Source organism: Calonectris borealis, chromosome 22 (assembly GCF_964195595.1).
Source record: "Calonectris borealis chromosome 22, bCalBor7.hap1.2, whole genome shotgun sequence".
Classification (NCBI taxonomy): domain Eukaryota; kingdom Metazoa; phylum Chordata; class Aves; order Procellariiformes; family Procellariidae; genus Calonectris; species Calonectris borealis.
In genome coordinates this window covers 192,670-217,772 of record NC_134333.1, presented here as the reverse complement: position 1 = coordinate 217,772, position 25,103 = coordinate 192,670, and the positions used below count along the sequence as shown (strand labels likewise).

The 25,103-nt window shown below is 44.7% G+C and overlaps 1 pseudogene; it reads left to right on the top strand.

Moving 5' to 3' along the window:
• Window positions 1–2,801: 2,801 nt before the first annotated feature.
• Window positions 2,802–15,994, top strand: LOC142091644 (olfactory receptor 4D5-like; annotated as a pseudogene).
• Window positions 15,995–25,103: the final 9,109 nt, after the last annotated feature.

Below are 25,103 nucleotides of genomic sequence, written 5' to 3'. Positions count from 1 at the left end.
AATACTGTGTTCAGTTTTGGGCCCCTCACTACAAGAAGGACATGGAGGTGCTGGAGCGTGTCCAGAGGAGGGCAACGAAGCTGGTGAAGGGCCTGGAGCACAAGTCTTATGAGGAGCGGCTGAGGGAACTGGGGTTGTTTAGCCTGGAGAAGAGGAGGCTGAGGGGAGACCTCATCGCGCTCTACAACTACCTGAAAGGAGGTTGTAGAGAGGTGGGTGTTGGTCTCTTCTGCCAAGTAACTAGCGATAGGACAAGAGGAAATGGCCTCAAGTTGCGCCAAGGGAGGTTTAGATTGAACATTAGGAAAAATTTCTTTACTGAAAGAGTGGTCAGGCCTTGGAACAGGCTGCCCAGGGAAGTGGTGGAGTCACCATCCCTGGAGGTATTTAAAAGACGTGTAGATGAGGCCCTTAGGGACATGGTGTAGTGGGCATGGTGGTGTTGGGTTGACGGTTGGACACGATGATCTTAGAGGTCTTTTCCAACCTGTATGATTCTATGATTCTATAGATCAAATTTTTATTATATCACCCATATTTGTTCTCATACAGGTTTACCTGGAGTTTTAGCGGAAGGCAATGCACGTGCAGACCAGATTGCCACCGCTAATCCTGCCATAGTAGTGGTTCCTGATACCTTACAGCAAGCTCGTATGTCTCATGCCTTTTTTCATCAAAGTGCCCAAGCCTTGATTGGCACTTTTCGCATTACTCATGCGCAAGCAAAGCCCATACTACAAATGTGCCCAGACTGTCAGGATTCAACCACAACAGGGTTTTATGGTATTAACCCCCGCAGGTTGCAAGCTCTACAACTGTGGCAAATGGATGTTACTCATTTTCCAGAATTCGGTTCTTTAAAATATGTTCATGTTTCCATTGATACCTTTTCAACATGTATTTTTGCTTCTGTTCATACAGGAGAGAAATCTCGTGATGTTTGTAGACATTTTTCCTCTGCCTTTGCTACCCTTGGTATCCCGTGTTCGATCAAAACAAATAATGGACTGGCATACATCTCCCATCGCACACAATCCTTTTTCCAGCAATGGGGTATCTGCCATATTACTGGCATCCTTCATTCCCCTACTGGACAAGCTATTATTGAACACACTCACGGCACATTAAAGCGCATGTTACACAAACAAAAAAGGGGGAGTGAGGGACTGACCCTGCAGGAACGTATTCACAAAGCCCTCTATGTAATTAATTTTTTGAATCGCCTCTCTAATGGTGATCCCCCCATAGTCCGGCATTTCGGTAAAGAGGATACCTTGCAGGGACCTCGTCCCTTAGTGCAAGTGAAAGACCTGCTAACAGGAAAGTGGGGACTACCATTACCATTGATAACATGGGGACGAGGGTATACTTGTGTGTCAACAGGTGCTGGGCCAAGATGGACCCCTGCGTGTTGTGTACGACCATATCTCTCCTCGGAATCGTCCACGGAACACCCTTCTTCCCATCAACCGGAAACGTGTGGGTGACTTTTGCCAATGCCACAGGGACAGACAGCCTATGCCTGGCGTTCACTATGCCTTCCAGCCCTTTCCGATCATGTCTGGTGGGTATACTGTTAGGACTGGATCGTTGGGGATGTTTATACAACGATTCGGTTCTCCCCGACTGCTCAGCTCCTGGAACACGGCAACCTATCTGGTGGTGCCAAGCGTCTTGGCGCAAATCGAATGGAAAGAATGCCACATGGTAGCAGAATCTTAACGATATAAATGATTTTCCTGCCTTGCCTTTACCGCCGCAAGAGTTAGATATTTTAGGGGTAGTGCAAGCACCGCTATGCTTTTTTGTAAATTATACAACTGGGCACAATGCGAACAGCGCTGGCATAGATATATCCCCAATGGGAATATATCGCAATGCTTCCATGTGGTGTAATTCTACTCTTGGTTCGCAGGTTCAATCAGGAACATCCCCTATAGGACTTCCTGATTTAATTTTTCTGATTTGCAGGCAAAGAGCCTGGCTGGGTATTCCTGGCCGAGCTATTGGGGGTCCTTGTACCTTCGGAAAATTGACATTGTTCAATCCATACCCATTTGCCTTTAATCATGCTTCTGTGCTTGCACGCACTAAAAGGAGTACAATTTATTTTGACTCCACATGTGATTCTAACGTTGTTTTTTGGAATTCTGCTGAATGCGTTGCGACCAGTTTGATTGCAAGTGTAGACACAGCTCATGCCCTAGCATCACTCAGTAAACTCGGCTGCTGGTTAGCTAAAGAAACAAATGCTACAAGTAAAGCGCTTCGCGACCTTCTTATGGATGTTGATTCCGTACATCATGCTACCTTACAAAATAGAGCTGCTATTGATTTTCTATTACTGGCACAAGGACATGGCTGCCAAGATTTTGAAGGGATGTGTTGTATGAATTTGAGTGATCATTCGGAATCTATTCATGCTAGCGTTCAGCATTTGCAAGACTTAACTAAGCAATTAGCTGTTCGTAGTGATAATAATCCGTTTTTTGATTTGGGGCCTTGCGGAATGGCTTAAGCATCTTTTGTGCCTTGCTCTGTTGTGTGTTGGAGTTTTTATTTGTGTGTTGATATGCATTCCATGCTTGTTATCCCGTCTACAGAACATGATTAACCGCTCATTACAACATGTCAAGCAGCAAACAAAAAAGGGGGAGATGTGGGAGTAGGGACAAGAGCAACAGTGGATGGTTTTGACTTTGTATCATTGAACAAACCCTGGGTAAACGCTGAGGCCTTGCTGGCACCAAAACCATGAGAACAGCAAGAAGGGAGTGAATATTGCTGATCCTGAAACCGAAATGGAAACAGTGAGGCAGGTGGCCGAAAGCCCTGTAGCTGATGCCTTGGAAACAAAGTAATTCAAAAGATTGGCTGCTTTTCATGGGATGCAAAAATTGTAACAAGGGCTAAACACATAGACAGTATTGTAGCACGTAGATAACAAGTGAATAGTAGTATATAAGCTGTGCGGATTGGCAAGAATAAAGATCCTTTTGCTACTTCCACGGAGCATTGCGCTGATTATTTCTGAACAATACGCCACAACCAGCTATATATTCCATCTCTTCCTTGATGGCCTGAAGTGTCATGGGCCCACGGACCTATAAATAATTCACCCTTATGTTGCCAGTCCAGATCCACCTGAGCCACTTCAATCTTAGCAGCCTGGTCCACCAGCTGGTTGTTTGGATGTTCTTCAGTGGCTCGGCTCTTGGGTACATGAGCATCTACATGACATACTTTTACAACCAGGTTCTCTACCCGGGCAGCAATATTTTGCCACAATGCGACAGCCCAGACAGGTTTACCTCTGTGCGGCCAGTTTTTCTGCTTCCACTGCGGCAACCACCCCCACAGGGCATTTCCCACCATACATGAGTCAGTATAAAGTACTGGCCATTTTTCTCCTTCAGTAAAATCGAAAGCCAGCTGGATGGCTTTCACGTCTGCAAACTGACTCGATTCACCCTCTCCTTCAGCAGTTTCTGCGACTTGTCGTATAGGACTTCATACAGCAGCTTTCCACCTCCGATGCTTTCCCACAAGGCAACAGGACCCATCAGTGAACAGGGCATATTGCTTCTCATTTTCTGGTAGTTTATTATACAGTGGGGCCTCTTCAGCACGCATTATCTCCTCCTCTGGAGATATTCCAAAATCTTTGACTTCTGGCCAGTTCGTGATCACTTCCAAGATTCCTGGGTGACTGGGGTGTCCTATTCAGGCCCGTTGTGTGATCAGTGCGGCCCACTTACTCCACATAGCAACGGTTGCATGATGTGTACAGGGGACCCTCCTTTGAACATCCAGCCCAGCACTGGCAGTTGGGGTGCCAGGAGGAGCTGTGCTTCAGTACCAACCACTTCCAAAGCAGCTCGAATCCCTTCATATGCTGCCAATATCTCCTTCTCAGTTGGAGTATAGCGGGCCTCAGATCCTCTGTATCCCCAACTCCAAAACCCTAAGGGTCGACCTCGAGTCTCCCCCGGTGCTTTCTGCCAAAGGCTCCAGGTAGGGCCATTCTCCCAGGCTGCAGTGTAGAGCACATTCTTTACATCTTGTCCTGCCCAGACTGGCCCAAGGGCTACTGCATGAACTATCTCCTGTTTAATTTGTTCAAAGGCTTGTCGTTGCTCAGGGCCCCATTTGAAGTCGTTCTTCCTCCTGGTCCCTTGAGAGAGGGGGCTTACAATCAGGCTGTAATCTGGAATATGCATTCTCCAAAAGCCCACAACGCCTAAGAAAGCTTGTGTTTCTTTTTTCCTCGTTGGTGGAGACATGGCTGTTATTTTGTTGATCACATCCATTGGGATCTGACGATGTCCATCTTGCCACTTTATTCCTAAAAACTGCATCTCCTGTGCAGGTCACTTGACCTTACTTTGTTTTTTTGCAAAGCCGGCCTTCAGAAGGATTTGGACTATTCTCTCCCCTTTCTCGAAAACTTCTTCTGCTGTGCTTCCCCTGCAATGATGTCATCAATGTATTGCAGATGTTCTGGAGCTTCACCCTGTTCCAATGCAGTCTGGATCAGTCCTTGGCAAATGGTAGGGCTGTGTTTCCACCCTTGGGGCAGTTGATTCCACATGTACTGGACGCCCCTCCAAGTGAAAGCAAACTGTGGCCTGCACTCTGCCGCCAAAGGGGTTGAGAAGAACTCATTAGCGATATCAATAGTGGCATACCACTTGGCTGCCCTGCCTACTCTGTCTGGGGAAGTGTTCACTGGAAACTGGACCATTGTGTGACAGGTTTTCCCTGAAAAGTGGAGCAGCATTTTTCCTGGGAGAACCCCCTTTTGTGATTGTTTTTCCTTGCAACTCACGTACCTGTGCCTCTAGGATCAAGGGAGGTTTTCCATCCCACTGCATCATGTCCTCTCCGTGGTCACGCAGGTAAAACCACAGGGTGCCCTGGGGTGTGTACCTTCTATATCCTTTCTCTTGAGCAGGAAAATGCTGACTCCTAATGGCTGAGATACTGGTCCATACAGGTGGAGAGTAGGACATATCCTCTTTGAATTGCTGGAACTCCCGGGACAGTTTCTCCACAGCCGAGACAAGGGAGGAGGAGACACTGTCTTCATATTCCTGGAGTTCGCTAACTGTGTCATCCACCATTGGTGCTTCTTCCTCTTTCCAAGACAGTACTGCCAACGAACTCGCATACGACGCTGGTGCGCTCCGTACCAACTTCCGCCACATGGGTCGCGTGCACTGGACTTCATCTGGATCTTTGGATGCTTGCTCGTTGTGCAGGTGACTGTAAACCACTTCCAGCATGGCTAATTCTTTCAGGTGCTGGATACTTCTCTCCATGGTGGTCCATTTGCCTGGGCGATATATAGCACCTTCCTTGAAGGGATACCTTTCCTTCACGCCTGACAGTAGTCGTCTCCAGAGGCTGAGGGCTTGTGTCCCTTTTCCAATCGCTTTGTCAATGCCCCCTTCCCTAGAAAGGGATTCCAGCTCTTTGGCTTCCTTATCCTCTAATTCCAGGCTGCTGGCCCCATTATCTCAGCATCAGAGCAGCCAGGTAGCAATATGCTCGCCTGGATGACAGCTGAAATCTTTTCGCATATCTCGCAACTCACTCAGGGGTAGCGATCGGGTGGTTTCCATCTCATCTGTGAGCTCTTCCTCTTCCTCCTCCCCTCCTCATGATGGCCCTGCTTTTCCATCATCATTTTCTAAGTGACCTGACTTTTGCTTCCAAGATTTCCTCTTCTGCGATGGATATCAGCAAGGGTTGGTCCTCTGGTTCAACTATAGTACCTGTTGCTGGGGTTTGGGTAGCTGCAGTGCCTGTCACGGGGGCTGGAGTAACTGCAGTGACTGTTGCCGGCGTTTGAGTGGCTGTAGTGCCTGTGACGGGGGTTGGAGTACCCGCGATGTCTGTCGCTGGGGTTTGAGTAGCCACAGTGCTTGTCGCAGGTGTTGGAGTAGCTACAGTGCCTGTCACAGGGGTTTGAGTAGCCATAGTATCTGTCATGGGGGTTGAAGTAGCTGCAGCGCTTGTCATGGGGGTTTGAGTAGGCCACCATGTCTGTTGCCGGGGTTGATCTCTGGACGGTATTCCTAAATAGTTGTTTAACCCTGAACAAGACCTGAACCACATTCAGGAGACATAGCAATATGAACATGCTTGTTTGAACATCCCAAAGGTATTCAAAATTCTCAAGAACTGTTGTAGAGGGCTTCATGAAGAGGATAGAAGAAAAAGGAGTTTATGAAGATATGAAAGGGAAGATGAAGGAATAGGAGAAAGTGTCCCCCTCGTCTCCCTCATACATTGATTCTCCGAGGTAAAAAAAGGTAAAGAGTGTAATTATTAATAGTTTCCAAGAGGTGACTCCCAAGGTACAGAGTTGACAGCAATGCAGAGTACAGATACCAGATTAGACTTACAACCAATGATTTTATCACATCATAAACCAGCAGCAAAATTATAACCTTGACCCAGTTCCGAATAGTGACAAACAGCACAACAGGGAACATATACTGCAAGCAAGGTATTACGTAACCCAACACTGAAAGCCAGCCCCACAACTTTGAGAGCCAATAAATCAACATTGTGACCAACAATATAATGAATGCTTATAACTAATTTTGCCTTAACATGCTTTGGTCAGATTTATCGTTATCTCAACCCTTCGTGCCCCACTGTTGTGGTTTAACCTGGCAGGCAGCCAAATACCACGCAGCCGCTCACTGGCTCCACCCCACCCCCAATGGGATGGGGAGAGAATCGGAAGGGTAAGAGTGAGAAAAACTCGCGGGTTGAGATAAAGACAGTTTAATAGAACAGAAAAGGGAAAATAGGGTACTTAGCAACAACTGAAAACATCAGTGTGTTATCAACATTCTTCTCATACTAAATCCAAAACACAGCACTAGGAAGAAATTTAACTCTATCCCAGCCGAAACCAGGACAAATGCTAAAACAGAAGTATGAAAGAATGAGTTTAATTTGAACTTGAGCCATAGATCGCAATGGCACATCACCACTGGCAATAACTTTTGTCTGCCCAAACTTTCCTTCGTCTTGGTGAATGAATTTTCATACTAGTTTATATCTCATTCTGATCCAGTCTATCCTGGGGTGACTGCAGTTTCCTACCATTGCTACCTGGCCTAGCTCTGCATCTTTCCTAATCTCATACATTTCCTGATGCTATCTCAATGAGGGGATTGGTAGAGCAATTCTACCTTTTTTAAAATTATTATTATTATTGGAGGCTTGGTTTTTCAAACAAAGGACTTCTCAAGAGCTTAGAAGTGTATGGTGCAAATTGGTTTGCTGTTGCTCACCAGAGGACCCAGTCACCCAAATTCTTTAATAAGGCCCTCAGGTAGCTGCTTGGAGTTTGGTAACAACACAGTTCTCACAAGTCCAGCTCCATTAATGGAAAACTATTTGTTGCCTATGTTTATTACTCAGTAGGAGTTTAGAGGAGTATTTTTATGTTGTGCTGGGATCGGATGAGTTTAGGGAGAAAGAATCACAGAATCATAGACTGGTTGAGGTTGGAAGACCTCTGGAGGACATCTGGTCCAATCATCCTGCTCAAGCAAGGTCGCCTAGAGCCTGTTACACAGGACTGTGTCTAGGTGTTTTTTTAATATCTCTAAGGAGGGAGACTCCACAACCTCTCTGGGCAACCTGTTCCAAGGCTTAGTCACCCTCACAGTAAAAAAGTGTTTCCCTTTGTTCAGAGGGAACATTCTGTGTTTCATCTTGTGCCCATTACCTCTTGTCGTGGCACCAGGCATCACTAAAAAGAGCCTGGATCTGTCCTCTTTGCATCCTCCCTTCATGTATTTATACACATGGATAAGATCCTATCATACCCTTCTCTTCTCCAGGGTAATCTGTCACAGCTCTTTCAGCCTTTCCTCATATGTGAGGTGCGCCAGTCCCTTAATCATCTCAGCAGCCCTTTGATGGACTCTCTCCAGTATGTCCATGTCTCTCTTGTACTAGGGACCCAGAACTGGACACAGTACTCCAGGTGTGGTCTCACCAGTGCTGAATAAAGGGGAAGGATCACCTCCCTCAACCTGCTGGCAATACTTTGTCTAATACAGCTAAGGATACCACTCACCTGCTTTTCAGCAAGGGCACATTGCTGACTCATGTTCAACTTGGTGTCCAACAGGACCCCCGGGTCTTTCTTTGCAAATCTCCTTTCCAGCTGCGTTGCCCCCAGTGTATATTTGTGCATAGGATCTTCTTCCCCAGGTGCAGACTTTGCACTTCCCATTGTTGAATTTCAAAATTTTCCTGTCAGTCCATTTCTCCAGCCTGTTAAGATCCCTCTGGATGGCAGCACAACCCTCTGATTTATCATACACTCCTCCCAGTTTTGTGACATCTGCCAATTTGCTGAGGGTACACTCTACCCCATCATCCAGATCATTAATGAAGATGTTGAACAGGTCTGGACTGAGTATTGATCCCTGGGGTAGACTGCTAGTTACTGGTCTCCAACTAGACTTTGTGCTGCTGACCACCACCCTCTGGACCCAGCCATTTAGCCAGGTTTCAATCCACCTCATTGTCTGTTCATCCAGCCCATACATCAACAGCTTCTCTATGAGGATCTTATGGGAAACGGTGTGAAAGGACTTACTGAAGTCAAAGTAAACGATATCCACTGCTCTCCCCTCATCTAGCCGTGGTGACTTCTCCTGATGGTTTTTCTGATCCTTAATGTGCCTGGACGTGGTTTCCAGGATTAGCCACTCCATCACCTTCTCAGGGATTGAGGTGAGGCTGACTGGCTTGTAGTTCCCTGGGTCCTCCTTCTTGCCCTTCTTGAAGATGGGGAGTGACATTTGCTTTCCTCCAGTCTTTGAGCACTTCTCCTGATCACCAAAGATTATTGAGAGTGTCCTTGCAGTAACATCTACCAGCTCCCTCAGCACTTGTGGGTGCATCCCATCAGGGCCAATGGACTTATGTATGTACAGTTTGCTCAAGTATTCCCTGACCTGATCCTCTTCCACCAAGGCTACTCTCATAAGTGATGTAAGAGGTGTGGTTTCCTCCTCTAAGTGCTTTGGCCCAGGACCCTCCTGGGTTTTGCCTTTTGCAGGTTCAACCAGTAATGAAGCTGTGCACCTTTCCCAGAGACACAGAAACGGATGGACACATACAGACGCAGAGGACAATGACATGCCCAGTCACACAGACTGCCACAGACAAGGTGCTGCCTTGAACAGCACCTACATACAGGACTCACATAAAACATAAACATGGACAGCCAAGTGAGGGAACAGACACATTACGCTCTAGGTTCACAAGCACACACACATTTGCGGATCCCTTGAATACCGGTATGGCCCCTCTGTCTTCCCGGCACCTCTTCCGGATCCTGGCCCTTTTACCCACTTCACAGGTTCCCTACTTGCTGGCTAGTCCAGCTTGATGCTTGCTGGCAAACACACTCATCCCTCAGGTACTCCACATTCACAAGTCCCCCTGGGTGTACCAGAATGGACTCCCTGCTCACCTGATACCCTGACAAGACCCGAGGCCCCCCTACTTGCATTCTAGTCCAGCTTAAAGTTTGCTAGCGAATATACACGCACGTTCCATGCACACACGGTTTGGGGGAAGATACAGACATTTGTGTCCCCACACACCAGCGAGCACCAGGCATACAGGCTGGTCTCGCCCCAGCCGCTGACACAGACCCCCTTGCTCACCTCACTCATGCCAGTCCCCCCCCAATAGCTGGTTTGGGGAACACACACCATTCCCACTCCAGTGTTTGGAAGTTAAAGACCCCTACTCACTCCAGTAGCTGGCACTGAGACTACCCCCACTCGCTCCAGTAGCTGACACCACAGGCCTTGGGGCATCTACACCCCCTATCTAACTCCAGTAGCTGGCATCAAATACCACTCATGCACACACATCTCACCAGTAGCTGGCACTTAGTCCGTGCAGTACACACACACATATGGGATAGAGAGTGAGATTATGCAGAAAGATAGTTAAGAAAATATTTAATAGGAAGATATAAGATGAGAGGACAGACTGCGGTGATCAGGTGCAGGGCTCGGTCAGACAGGCATATTGACTGGCCCTGTTTTACACACAACCGGTTCCTTTTATACCCTTTTCTGTCTACCAGCTTCCTTCTTTGTTCCTCCCTGCTCTCCCCTTCCCCTGCATGTCTCCCATGGGTTTGTATTCCCATACTCCTCCCAGTCTGGGGTTTCCCTGTTTCACAATCTTATCAGTTGCAAAGTCCAGGTTGATCTTCCTGAAAGTAGTGCGTGTGGTTTCTTGATAGCCTATCAATTAGTGTGAGTGGTGAGGTTTGTTTCTTGTCATTGTCTCCATGTTGTTCTGTATCTCTGTATATTTTGTTTGGGCTTTCCTCTTTTTTCTCTTGGTTTCCCATTTGATAAGATCACTCATCAGATAACATCACCGGAATAAATGTTCTCACAGTCTCCCATGCCCTCATCAATTAGTGTGACTGATCAGCTTTGATTCTCATAACTGCCTGCCTTATCATTTGTCAGGTTTGTGTCCCTTTATGTTCTTGTTTAAAGCTTCCTCCTTTTCTTATTTTCTCTTGCTGCATTGAAAAAGGTCCTTGACCCTTAAAGGAGCAGACAATTTCCTTCCACATACCCTTACAGGTACATCTTCCTTACTCCAACCTTCCTCTCTGGTCTCTGGGATCTGGGATTCCTCAATGATGTTAAGACTGAGGCAAAGAAGGCATTTAGTACTTCAGCCTTTTCCATGTTCTGTATAACCAGGTCCTCTATCTCCCTGAGCAATGGGCCCACATTTTCTCTAGTCTTCCCTTTGTCTTCTATGTACTTACAGAAGCCTTCCTTGTTTTCTGTTACATCCCTGGCCAAATTCAATTCTGTTTGGGCTTTAGCTTTCCTAACTTCATTACTGGATGCTTGGACAATATTTTTATGTTCCTCCCAGGTTATCTGTCCTTGCTTCCATGCTCTGTATGCTTCCGTTTTGTATTTGACTTTGGTCAAGAGCTCCTTGTTCATTCTTATGGGCCTCCTGGCATTTTTGCTTGACTTCTTATTCATTGGGATGGAAAACTCTTGACCTTGGAGGAGGTTATCCTTGAATATGAACCAGCTTTCTTGGGCCCCTCTCACATCTACAGCTTTATCCCAGGGGACTTTTCTGAGCAGATCTTTGGACAGTCTGCTCTCCTGAAGTCCAGGGTTGTGAGCATGCTTCCAAGATGTGGGAGAGTCTTTGGACAGTTCAGAAAGCCTTGGAGATGTTGCCTCACTGGATCTTTCTGTTTAAATGGTAGATGGAAAAAATATACACTGTCACAGTAAAATTTGCCTGTAATCTGCCACAATAATCTCCTGAAACAAATTTCCGTGCAACAAGAAATTTAAACAAGAGCAAGGATATGGCAATTACAAGCAAGAGGAATGATAGGGAGTAATATCATAAGTAAGTCTCAAATTGATGTAGTGGATATAGTTTGTTAAGATTTGTTGTTTAAAAGTTAGGTAACTAACAGGTGTTGTGTTTGTAGGTATGTAGATAAATTGTGTATCTTGGAAGTATTGTTAGGCTCCAGTGAGCAGTAACCATGGAAACAGAACAACCTTATAAGGAAGGAAAGGAACAGTGAAGAGACATGAGATTCCTTGGTTCAAATTATGTAGATGAGTTAGGAATGCTTCATGAATAGATAGGCCGGACATTCAGTAGATAAAAGAGCCTTGAAACTTTGTACTTTACGTTACTTAGATAGAGAAGCTAACCTTGTAGGGTTGATAGGGAAGGTATACTGGAATGAGCTAGCTTGTTACAAGTGAAAAACATGTAAACCAAGCCAAGGGACAAACGGAGCATGCGTGAAGACTGAGTTCAACCAGAGGGCACTGTGATGAAGACTATCGACGACCACCAGAGGACCCCGAAAGACCACCAAAGAGCACAAGGGTGCATGTGTCAGAGACATTTGCATATGTTAATGAATTCCGGGATATAACATGAATATTTTGATTATTTCTCGGAAATGTAATGAATAAGTATACGCTAATTGCATTTAACCCCTATGGTTACGTGATTTGGCACGCACACTAGGTGGAGCGATCCCCTGTGCGTCCAGCGCTGCAATAAAGAATACCTGTTTTCTAAAACTCTAAATTGAGTCTTAGAGAGTTTTTCGGAGACTTCTTCATTTCAGGAAGTAGAATGGAACACCACCTTGATCTTTCAGATGACTAACTTGAAATAGATTTGGAGTGAATTATTTAAAACGGTTTCAGACAACCAATGCTGTAGTTTGTAAGTTTATTGGGCTATGTGTTTGTAAGGATATGTGGAAGAATAGTGTCCACTCCTTTAAGAGTACGGAAGTATATCCATATACTATCTATCACTCATATACTACCACTCTATACTCTGAATATACTTTAAGAAGTATATCCTTTAAGAGTATCCTTAAAGGAGCCATAAACAAGAACATACAGAGGCAAACCTGACCAATACATGATAAAGGAGGTCATGATGAGAACAAACTTGGTTAGTGGAACAAGTCTGAGAAAGTTTATTTTTCTTGGTTGGGAGGATAAGGAAAGAGAGGGAGACAAACACACAGAGACATAAAACCTGACCAATTAGCATTAACAAAGACAACAACCAGAAACAAGCCTGGTTAGTCACACTAACTAATAAGCTATCAAGACACTGCAGGCAAACTGGGACTTTGCAACTGGTAAGGATGCAAATCTGAGGGTCTGAGATGTTTGATGTGGTCAGTGGGACTGTGCCACCTAATGAGGTAATGTGCAGGGAAAGGGGAGCCAGAAGGAACAAAGTAGGGGGATGAGAAGAAAAGGGTATAAAAGCGGCCAGTCTCATATAAAAACTGAACCAGTGAGTGTGCTTGTCTGGCTGAGCCCTGTGCCTGACCACTGCAGTCTGTCCTTTCTTCTTAATAAATGCTTTCTTAACTTTCTCTCTACGTAATCTCACTCTATCCTCTGAGTATGTTGCAATGACCAAGTGCCAGCTACTGGGGAGACTGGTGTGAATGGATTTGGTGCCAGCTACTGGAGTCAGACCGGAGATGTGGGTGCCCCTGGGCTGGGCTCCAGAGGCCTGGCTGGAGGACCCCGGGCTGGGGCTGCTAAAGGAGCTGGCCATGCTCTAAACAACCATTAACAGAGTTCAGACCTGGAAATTCAAGTTGTATCAACGATTAGCAACTGGGTATAATTGCCACCTTTTTTTCCCTATCCTTTTCCTATCCTCATCATATCCGCAATGGCATATTAAAGTATATGTGTGTGGTTGTGTTTGTGTGTGGGAATGGCAGAGAGAAATGCTTGGTAATTTGTTGAAAAATATACAGAAGATTTTAAATGGTACTGTGACATCTTGGTTCTTTGGCTCCTTCAAGGTAGCGTCATTTAACTCTAGCTGCTTAATTTTATTGTAGACATCTAGCACAGGACAGGTATCTGCTCTCCACTTGTACTTACGGATAGATACAGTATCTTCTAGGGTATGAATTCTCCCACTCTGGAGCCATGATCTAAACACTGTAAACAGAGCCATCCCTTTAAGGTGTTTGTTGATCTTCATTGACTATGCAGGGAGCCAAAGCTGTCATGATCAAATTGTGATGCCTATGCTGCAGATCTCTGTCTAGTACAATGTCAGGGGTTGCTATAGACAGGCAGCTGTTCACTTTCTCTGCAGCTGTGCTAGCTATGGAACGTTATCGAGCCCTCATGAGAGGAAGAGAGATAAAAGTGGGATAATTTCTAAATTAGTGCTGTGATTTGCAGACATATATTCTGAATTATGCATGAAGCAAGCCTGTTTGTAGGAAGGAAAAACTCTTCAGAATCTACCAGAAAGCAGTAGAGAATAGAGCAGGATGCAAGGAAAGTGCTTAGGTATTAGCAAAAGGCTAATGAAGGATATATGAAAAAGAGAGACTGCTTTCTTAGTAGTAATCTGCTTGTTGATTCACAAACTCTCTGACAGAAATAAGCAGCTGAAGAATTTCCTGGTGTGACTGTAAAAGAAAATGAACTAGAATTTCAAGGGGAAAAGAAATGCCTTAACATATTCCTGAGTAGCTCACCAGTAGGACCAAGATTTTGAGCTATTAGGTGTATTTCCTTCCAAAAGGAAAGCAAAACAAAACACCACACATAAAACAATTTCCCCAAAACCCAGAGAACTATTTATTCATGTGCTGACATTCTTAAACTTTATGTCTGTGGTGTTGTTTGCATTTCAACCTCCATAAGACAGTGTATTTATCTAATGAAGAACTTCAAAGGTGTCTCTGAGTGATGCTGAGGTGGTACAAATACTGTGCAGTAATTTGCCACGTCTGCTGTCTTAGAAAACACAAACTCTTGAGGAGAGCATGTTGTGTTAACAACAGACCTGAGAGAGCAGTCAAGCTACTAGACACTCACTAGCTCAATGGAGAGGAATATTAATGAAGAAACTCACAAACTTGGTTTCTGGGCATCATCCATGAAACCTGGAGCTGTAGCATATTCCCTTCTCTTCCTGGCCAGCCCACGACTTCTCCCCTACACCTGTGCTATGGAAACCTGAGCTGAAGCAATGGCACTGTGAAATTTCTCCTGTGTAACTGAATTGTAGTTTAACCCAGCAGGCAGCCAAACACCACACAGCTGCTCGCTCACTCCTCCCCCCTGCCCCCCCAGTGGAATGGGGGAGACAATCGGAAAAAAAAAGTAAAATTCATGGATTGAGATAATGACAGTTTAATAGAACAGAAAAGGAAGGGGAAATAATAATAATGATAAAGGAATATACAAAATAAGTGATGAACAATGCAATTGCTCACCACCTGCGGACCGATGCCCCAGCAGCGGTCACCGCCCCTTGGCCAACTCCCCCAGTTTATATACTGAGCATGAAGTCATATGGTATGGAATAGCCCTTTGGCCAGTTTGGGTCAGCTTTCCTGGCTATACTCCCTCCCAGCTTCTTGTGCATCTGGCAGAGCATGGAAAGTTGAAAAGTCCTTGATTTATGTGAGCATTACAACTACTTAGCAACAACTAAAACATCAGTGTGTTATCAACATTATTCTCATACTAAATCAAATACACAGCACTATACCAGCTACTAGGAAGAAAATTGACTCTATCCCAGCCGAAACCAGGACAATCCTTCTGGGGATTTCTGATACATGGGAGCTGCAAGTCCTCTTCTTCACCTTCTTCTTCCTCGCCAATGCCATGGTTCTGCTGGTGAATGTTCTCATCATTATGGCAGTCAGGGCTGACCCCAAGCTGTACTCACCCATGTACTTTCTCCTCTGCAATTTATCCTTCAAGGACATTTGTTACACGTCTGTCACCTCTCCCAGGATGCTGATGGATCCATTCTCCCAAAGAAGACCGTTGCCTTTGAGGACTGTATAGCCCAGCTGTTTTTTCTGAACTTTGTTGGGGCAACAGAGATGTTCCTCCCAGCAGTGATAGAGTACAACTACTACACAACCATCTGCAAGTCCCTGCACTACACAGTCATCATAAGCCAGCAGGTGTGCTGGGTCCTGATAGCTGCTTCCTGAGTAGAGGGTTTCCTTCACTCCATGGCCCAGATGCTGCTCACAATCCAGCTCGCCTTCTCTGCCCTCAGCACATTTGACAGCTACTTCTTTGACATGCCTCTGGTCATCTGGCTGGCCTGCATGGACATGTACACCACTGAGTGGTTCATGGCTTCCAACAGTGGCTTCATAGCCCTCGTTTTCTTCCGGGTGCTGGTCACATCTTACACAATCAACTTGGTCACAATCAGGGTCTGCTTCACTGAGGGGCACTGGAAGGCACTCTCCACCTGTGCCTCACACATCATGGTCATCACTCTCTTGTTTGTACCCCGCACCTTCGTCTACCTCTGGCCCTTCTCTATCTTCTACCAAGAAGAAATTGGAAATACGAAACAAGTCTTTCAACACTAATTTCCAAGACCAAGAAAACACAATTTTCATAGTAAACATTGTAACTGGTGAATTCCTTCCCACAGGACTTAAGAGTTAGGGTTGGGGGTTTTTTTGGACCTTAGTATGTAATATGGATCAAAGACCTTTCTTAACCTAGCCCAACAGAGTAGCTTCACTGTACCTGACACAATCAATATATCAGGATATGTGAGACAGTATTGAGATTATGTTTACCCTTGGTCAGTTGGATCCCCAATTTGAAGGTCAAGGTGTGTGCTTTTGCTTTCTACACTTAAGCTGTATGTGATGTAATACGATCTCAGAAGGGACAGGCGAGGAAGGAGAGGCGGTGGGGTAGCCCTGTATGTTAGGGAGTGCTTTGACTGTCTAGAGCTCAATGATAGTGATGATAAGGTAGAGTTCTTGTGGATAAGGATGACGGGGAAGGCCAACAAGGCAGATATGGTGGGAGTCTGTTATAGACCACCTAACCAGGATGAGGAGGCAGATGAAGTATTCTGCCAGAGGCTGGCAGAAGTCTCACAGTCGCTAGTCCTTGTTCTCATGGGGGACTTTCCGGATGTCTGCTGGAAATACCACACGGCAGAGAGGAAACAGTCGAGGAGGTTCCTGGAGTGTGTGGAAGATAACTTCCTGACACAGCTGGTAAGTGAGCCTACCAGGGGAGGTGCCTCGCTTGACCTGCTGTTCACAAACAGAGAAGGACTGGTGGGAGGTGTGGTGGTTGGAGGCTGGCTTGGTCTCAGCAACCATGAAATGATAGCATTCTCGACACTTGGTGAAGTAAGGAGGGGGGCCAGCAAAACTGCTACCATGGACTTCCGGAGGGCGGACTTAGGCCTACTCAGGACACTGGTCGAGAGACTCCCTTGGGAGACAGTCCTGAAGGGCAAAGGTGTCCAGGAAGGCTAGACGTTCTTCAAGAAGGAAGTCTTAAAGGCGCAGGAGCAGGCTGTCCCCCTGTGCCATAAGAAGAACGGGCGGGGAAGACGACCGGCCTGGCTGAACGGGGAGCTCTGGCTGGGACTCAGGAAAAAAAGGAGAGTTTATAACTTGTGGAAGAAGGGGCAGGCAACTCAAGAAGAGTACAGGGATCTAATTAGGTCGTGCAGAGTTGAAATTAGAAAGGCAAAAGCCCAGCTAGAACTCAACCTGGCCACTGTCATGAGAGACAACAAAAAATGCTTTTACAAGTATATTAATGACAAAAGGAGAGCCAAGGAGAATCTCCATCCTCTATTGGATGGGGGGGGGAACATTGCCACCAAGGACAAGGATAAGGCTGAGGTACTTGACGCCTTCTTTGCCTCAGTCTTTAATAGTCAGAGCAGTTATCCTCAGGGTACTCAGCCCCCTGAGCTGGAAGACAGGGACGGCGAGCAGGATAAACCCCCCATAATCCAAGAGGAAGAAATTAATGACCTGCTACGCCACCTGGACGCTCACAAGTCTATGGGGCCGGATGGGATCCACCCGAGGGTACTGAGGGAGCTGGCGGAGGAACTTGCCAAGACGCTCTGTGTTATTTACCAGCAGTCTTGGTTAACAGGGGAGGTCCTGGATGACTGGAGGCTCGCCAACGTGACGCCCATCTACAAGAAGGGCCAGAAGGAGGATCCGGGGAACTACAGGCCAGTCAGCCTGACCTCAGTGCCGGCGAAGATTATGGAACGGTTCGTCTTGAGAGCGCTCACAAGCCATGTGGGGACAACCAGGGGATGAGGCCCAGCCAGCACGGGTTCATGGAAGGCAGGTCCTGCTTGACCAACCTGATCTCCTTCTATGACCAGGTGACCCGCCTAGTAAATGAGGGAAAGGCTGTAGATGTGGTCTTCCCGGACTTTAGTAAAGTCTTTGACACTGTCTCCCACAGCATTCTCCTAGAGAAACTGACGGCTCACAGGTTAGACAGGTACACTCTTCCCTGGGTAAAAAACTGGCTGGATGGCCGAGCCCAGAGAGTTGTGGTGAACGGAGTTAAATCCAGTTGGCAGCCAGTCACAAGCAATGTTCCCCAGGGCTCAGTACTGGGGCTGGACCTGTTCAATATCTTCATCAATGATCTGGATGAGGGGATCGAGTGCTCCCTCAGTAAGTTTGCAGACGACACCAAGTTGGGCGGGAGTGTTGATCTGCTGGAGGGTAGGAAGGCTCTGCAGAGGGACCTGGACAGGCTGGATTGATGGGCCGAGGCCAACTGTATGAGGTTCAACAAGGTCAAGTGCCGGGTCCTGCACTTCAGCCACAGCAACCCCAGGCAACGCTACAGGCTTGGGGAAGAGTGGCTGGAAAGCTGCCCAGAGGAAAAGGACCTGGGGGTGCTGATTGACAGCCGGCTGAACATGAGCCGGCAGTGTGCCCAGGTGTCCAAGAAGGCCAATGGCATCCTGGCCTGTATCAGCAATAGTGTGGCCAGCAGGAGCAGGGAGATCGTGCCTCTGTACTCGGCACTGGTGAGGCCGCACCTCGAATCCTGTGTTCAGTTTTGGGCCCCTCACTACAAGAAGGACATGGAGGTGCTGGAGTGTGTCCAGAGAAGGGCAACGAAGCTGGTGAAGGGCCTGGAGCACAAGTCTTATGAGGAGCGGCTGAGGGAACTGGGGTTGTTTAGTCTGGAGAAGAGGAGGCTGAGGGGAGACCTCATCGCGCTCTACAACTACCTGAAAGGAGGTTGTAGTGAGGTGGGTGTTGGTCTCTTCTGCCAAGTAACAAGCGATAGGACGAGAGGAAATGGCCTCAAGTTGCGCCAAGGGAGGTTTAGATTGGACATTAGGAGAAATTTCTTTCCTGAAAGAGTGGTCAGGCCTTGGAACAGGCTGCCCAGGGAAGTGGTTGAGTCACCATTCCTGGAATTATTTAAAAGACATGTAGATGAGGCACTTAGGGACATGGTTTAGTAGGCATGGTGGTGTTGGGTTGATGGTTGGACTCGATGATCTTAGTCTTTTCCAACCTTAATGATTTTATGATTCTATGATCTCAGAAGGGAACAACTTCACCTAATTTTTTCATCTGACCTTCTTTACAGTTAACAAAGATTTGTGGATCCTAGGGTCTGAACATGTCTATTTTAAGAGAAGATGAACAGTGCCCAGGAAGAGCTTTTTTTGACCATAAAGGAAGCTTAGAATTATGAGGTAAGATGGACTCACTTCTGGTGCCGATTTGGGTGAGGTAAATCAATGTGCTCATCTATAGTTGGAATACCTTGGGACAGCCCATGGCTGAAGCTCATAGCCAGACTCACATTCAACTGTTTGAACAAACTACATCTGATTTTTTTGTCATCACATTAAAGATACAATGCATTGCAATGGTATAATGTTGTTCAGTACTATATAACACAAGAAAATACATTATAAAAACATAGCAACCATAAACAAATATTTACAAAGTATGAACTTTTCAAATGATGGGTATGTTTAACTAATCATATTAAAAATAAATGTTGGAAGACTGAAACTTTTTAAACAGTTTTACTTGTGTGGAGTCATGATTTTCAAATAAATAAATCTGGTACAAAAATTTTCTCAGCTCTGACATGCTATTACTGCGCTTTGCCACCAGATGGCAGAGGCAATTAAGCTAAGTAAATCTAAATGCATCTATCCCGATGCTGATGTTTATAGAGAAAGATGGTGGAGGTAGTTTGTTGAATTTTCTTTAGACATACAAGGATATGGGGTTTTTAACTTTTCTGAAAATTACAATAATTCTTTCACACAAGTTAATTGTTAAAATCATATGGGGAACACATATGTAACGGAAGAAGTGACACTATACAACATAGTATCTGGGGAAATAGTGACAGAGTAAAGAAAAGACAATAGGATTTTCATCAAAATTCATCAAAAGTTCAGTGTCTTCCAACAAAAGAATACAGTAAATTGCATCACCTGTCTGTGTTAGAGTGAATGAGTCTTGGGATTGGATGGATCCCATATAAATTTATGCATCTCACTGAAGAATCTTATTCCCATGCCTAGGTAGTTTAAGGTCTCTCAACAGAGAAAAAAATACTGTTAGAACGAAAACATTAGATAGGGTTAAGGGTGCAAAAAATTGGTGCTCTTTACCGCTAAGCATGTACAGTTTTTGTTTGAGCATAATCTAGTCATCTAAGTTCCCTCTTTTTTCAGAGGGGAGAGTCAGGCAGTTCCTGGAGATGATTCATCCCATCCTCAGGAAAAATCACTCTTTGAAGATGCTAATTTCCTTCTCTCTGAAGGATACAGAGAAAGCCTGATTAAATAGGTTGCTTATATACAGCTAAAGACCAGTGACAAAATCTTCTTGTAAATTTTCCCCAAGTATTTGACACAAACAGGCACTTGAAACATTTCACTATGATGACAGGACTCATGTATTGGTGTGGTATGGAAAATGGCACTATGGCGTGGTACAAAACTGCAGGGTTGGGAAGGTAAGGCATGTGGATTTCCAGGGCAGACATTTTCACACATGTATGTGCCTTTTCAAACATGCCTTGTCCATGTCCGTTGAGGTCAGTGAATCTCAAATACAGCTGGTTTACTGTGCACATAAAGATTATCAGAGCAATACATGGTGCTGCTTGGTTTGATATTTACCAGAGCTGCAATGCCTCTCCTGGGTATAGCTGTGCAGTAGATCCAGACAAAACAGGCTTACAGAGCATATGCAACAAGTCTATACAACAGATGAGATTAATCTCCCTGAAATTAAGCTATTTAAATATTAGGTGATATGTTCTAATATAATTGTCTGGACTGCCTTTACAATAGAGATAGGCCCTTCCAGAAAATAAGTCATCATATCCCTTCTACATGTATGAAGGTATATATATAGAGGAGACTAGGTATGTGGAGGAGACTAAATTGAGCATAAACTTGTGTCTTGATCCCAACCTTGTTTTCTGAGCTGGTGAATTACCACAAGAAAGTAGGACGCTTTCCATTTTCAATAACTCTCCTCTGGTAGGCTGCTCACACAGCAGCCCTCACACCCACACCAGCAGAAAGAGAAAGAAGATTAGAAGCAGAAATCATTGATCTTCTTCTTGGAGACTGCTTTCCAAATATCCCCCATCTCTGTGCAAATGCTTTTTCTGTTTAATAATGAATTCCTACTTCTGTAATCTTCCTTTTGGTTTAGAGAGAAATGTTGAACTACTGAAATGTTCTCTGGGTCAATTATGGTAAATTTCAATTGAGAAAAATAAAAATGTATAATTTTGTTCATTTTGAACAATTTTATTTCAAAAATATTTTATTTGACTTTTCAGAATGTGTGTTGTAGACATCATCATGCAATCATATAATATTTTATAACATACTGTATTTTAAATTAAATGAAACTAGATAGGAAAATAGGCATGAAATGTTTTATCTTACTGAGGAAGATGTTTTAATATGATAAAATATCAGCTCCCCAAACTTATCTGGCATTTTGAAAATGGAAGCACTTCTCAATCTAAAATGTAACAATGGATCAAAGTCAAACTATGCCAGCTGACCAGCTGGCGGAAAAAGGGTGTAAAACTAGCTTCCAATATTCATAGATCAGGACCACTTATGTAACAGGGAGAAAAATCTCATCTGGTGCAAAATGGTATATCTAAACTTTCAGTTTGAAAGGCATTGCAATATAATGAGGCTAAAGCTTGTGTTTACTGCTGAGGGCAAGTGGTGTCTCTGTGTAGTCTGATGTTTTGTGAATATATTCTGGATGCCAAAGACCTTTTCAGCACAGGGGACTGAACCCTGTATTTCCCAATATCTAAACAGCTTTCTTCATTTGAGTCTATGGGGAGATGGGATGGAGGTGTCCAGGATCTTTGACATAGTAAGGAAAACAAAAAAGAAAATAGGGATTTGTGAGTCTTGATGGAACTATGGGGTGCTTGTGGGGCAGGGTTTGAGATAAAAGCTGCACTTGCAGAGCTGGAGGGTTGGCTGACAGGCTTCTCAGCAGTTGAATTTGGTTGTTGAACCTCAAAGGAGACCACAGAATGTTTTGCAAGAAGGACTTGAGGGTGGTCAAACCCTGGAACAGGTTGCACATAGAGGTTGTGGAGTCTCTATCCTTGAAGACAGTCAAAACCTGACTGGACACAATCCTGGACAATCTGCTCTAGCTGACCCTGCTTGAGCAGGGAAGTTGGACTGGATGATTTCAAGAGGTCCCTTTCAACCTCAGCAATTCCATGGTTCTTTGATTCTGTAACTTGTGTTAAGAGATAGCCCTGAAGGGTTGGAACTTACTGCTCACTAGCAAGGAGATAGAAAAAACAAGGACTCCTTTGCCAATTTTGGGAGGGTGCACTTCCTTGCCCTGCCAACCTCCTAAGTAACCACCTACCTCTACTGACCACTACATTTGCCACAATCCTGCTGTGTTGGAGTCATGGCCATTTTGCTGCCATTGTTAACCTTCTGCCCAAGGCAACCTGTCTGCTTCAACAAACCAGAAGGAGTGGCAGGTGAGAGACTGAAGTGGGCAGGATTAACATGTTGGGCATGATGAGACTCACCACCTTTGGGTGGTGAGTGGGTAGATTTTTTGAAAAGTGCGTGTCCAAGTTGCGTGACTTTTCTTCTCTCAGAGAAGAACTTTTTTTCTCTCAGCATTAAAGTATGTCCCATTAAGAAGAAATATTTGTGCTGGGGAGGCAGGAGAGCGAAACTGGAAAACAGGCACATCAGGCTGACAACGATCAGTGGATGACTACAAATTTTTGACTGATGGTAACTTAAGCATCAGAACCAGTGCTGAATTTCAGCTGTTTCTTTGTTTGAACTGTAATTACAGAACTGGTTTCCTACTTTCTTTAAGCTCTACATTTACTCTAGGGGAAATATCTGCTATTTCCTTTGCTTTTCTATGAGGAAACTCTATGCGGATTATTATGTGTATTGATTTAAAATAATCACTCTGATGAAAAAATCAAATGCAAATTTGTATCTAAAGACTCAAGGCAAGCAATTCAATATAATTGGCTTGTCTCTCTGGGAAATGACTTGATGATTTTAATAAGGTCTGAGCAGATGTAATTAAAAACTTTGTGCCTGACAAACTGCAGTGATGCAACTTGGCAAGTGAGTTTACAAGTGTGTTAAATTGGTTTCACTGTGCATCATTAAAATCGCAACTTCTTTCTCTCCTAGAAACTAGCAGCTCTCTGAGCCTACAGTCAAGCTTGACTATTGCTCTAATCTAGGAGATGGTGAGAGACTGCTCCAAAGGAAAAATGACCTGTGAATACTGACAGGATCTCTACAATGCTTTTACTGTATCCCAGCAGAATTGAAAAGATCCTGGTCTAATCCATTTCTTTTCAAGGTTATGGGTCAAGCAAAGCTAGCTGCATTGCAATATTGGGGCTGCAATTTTAAAACTGCCTGGACTAGGTTGGATTCAAATAGCTCTGTTGTGTGGGGTGACACTGCTGACTAATGGATCTGGCCTGCACAGCAAAGGGGAGCAAATTCAGAAATGGTTCCTGGCAAAGATAAGGCCAATTCAGAGCTGTCTCTGTCTTCTCCTGCTGTCCCAGGGCTCCTGCTCTGCAGAATTTTCTGTCTGCTCCTTTCTCTTTGACAGAACAGAGTAAATATGGGACAAAGTTTTGAACAGAATCCCAAATTTTAAATTTAATTCTAGAAACAATGACATTGTCAGGGAGTCTAACAGTGAATATGGAACCTATCTGCAATGTGAGCTGCAGTGTGGATTATACCCTTGTTAAGTGTGAAGAGAGCAGAATTACCTCAAAGTACCTTTTCCCTGTGTCTGAAACATAAATGGCATGAGAGAAAAAGGATCATTTTCAGCTTCATGGTTAAAGCCAGTAGTCAAGTCTGTAATCAGTCTAGGGTCATAAGTATTCTTGCTGGAAAGCTCAAGACATCACAAAGCTTGGCAATCCAAGAATTAGTCATAATCAAATTGTTTTGGTTTTATTACGCTGGGAATGATTCTGGCATGGCATAAGGGGGGTAACAAAACCTCTCTCCAACCAAACAGCTGCCCCTGTGCTGGTTCACTGAATTCAGAGATGTGGTCAAGACTTTTGGCTTAAACTGACAGGCGTGGGATAGCTCTAATCCATTATATCTTCAACTGGTGCATGTCTGTATTATATGGGTAAATTGCTAAGGTTTTTTTGTTGTTGCAATTACACCACTGTCAACTATGGGGTAGGGACCTAGCAGCCCAAATTTCTCTCCACAGTCATGGCTGACTGCCACTTTGATGGGGCAAAGCATCCTACCCTAAAAGAAGTTTTTAAGATACATGACATGAACCTCTCCTTGAACATGTTTATACTTGCACACACAACTACACTACTGCATTTTAGAAGTCTGCATTTTGGTGAGATAGCTTGCTACTCCATATGCATCATGCTGGTGGCTAGCAATGAATAGTTTAGCAGGATGTCAGACATTACATTGTACTAAGGTTGGGTTATAAGCACTGAGCTTTACATAAGGTCTCAGATTAGAAATGCCAGAATACAAGTAGTTTACAGACAGGAGGCCAGTTTCTTTGGTCAGTGTTAGCACATCATCACTTGTCTATCAGTGCAGCAATGTATTTTGAAACCTTGTATCACATAGATTGTGCATGAGGTATTACTATCCTGTGACTGTTCAACAGAAAGATGAGTAACTCAAAAAGTTTTCAGTTAGTGGAACTGGCATCAGGCCAGTTTGGGAAGATGAAAGGGACTTAGTTCTTAGTCCTAAATCCTTGTTCTTATCACAAGTATGGATGAGATTGATCTCGTTATTTTATCTCTTTCCAACTTCTGGTATTATTACAAAACAACTAGCTCCATTCTTTTTTGCCAAACTTCATGAGACGTATGATGACTAATAGTTCTAGAGCTAACTGCAGTACACAAAAAAATCTGGACCATATGAATTTACTCCAGCAAAGGTCTGTGCAACCATTGAAGGGTAGGCCTTGTAATCCTTGGAGAACTCCAACATATCATCTACCATGTATGCAGAAGTCTTAATTTTCTAAGAGTCACACATTTCAAACATAGAGAAAAGGCTTTAGAAATGACTGACAAACGGTATCATTCATGTTAACATTGCAGAAGATACTCTCAGAAGTAGTG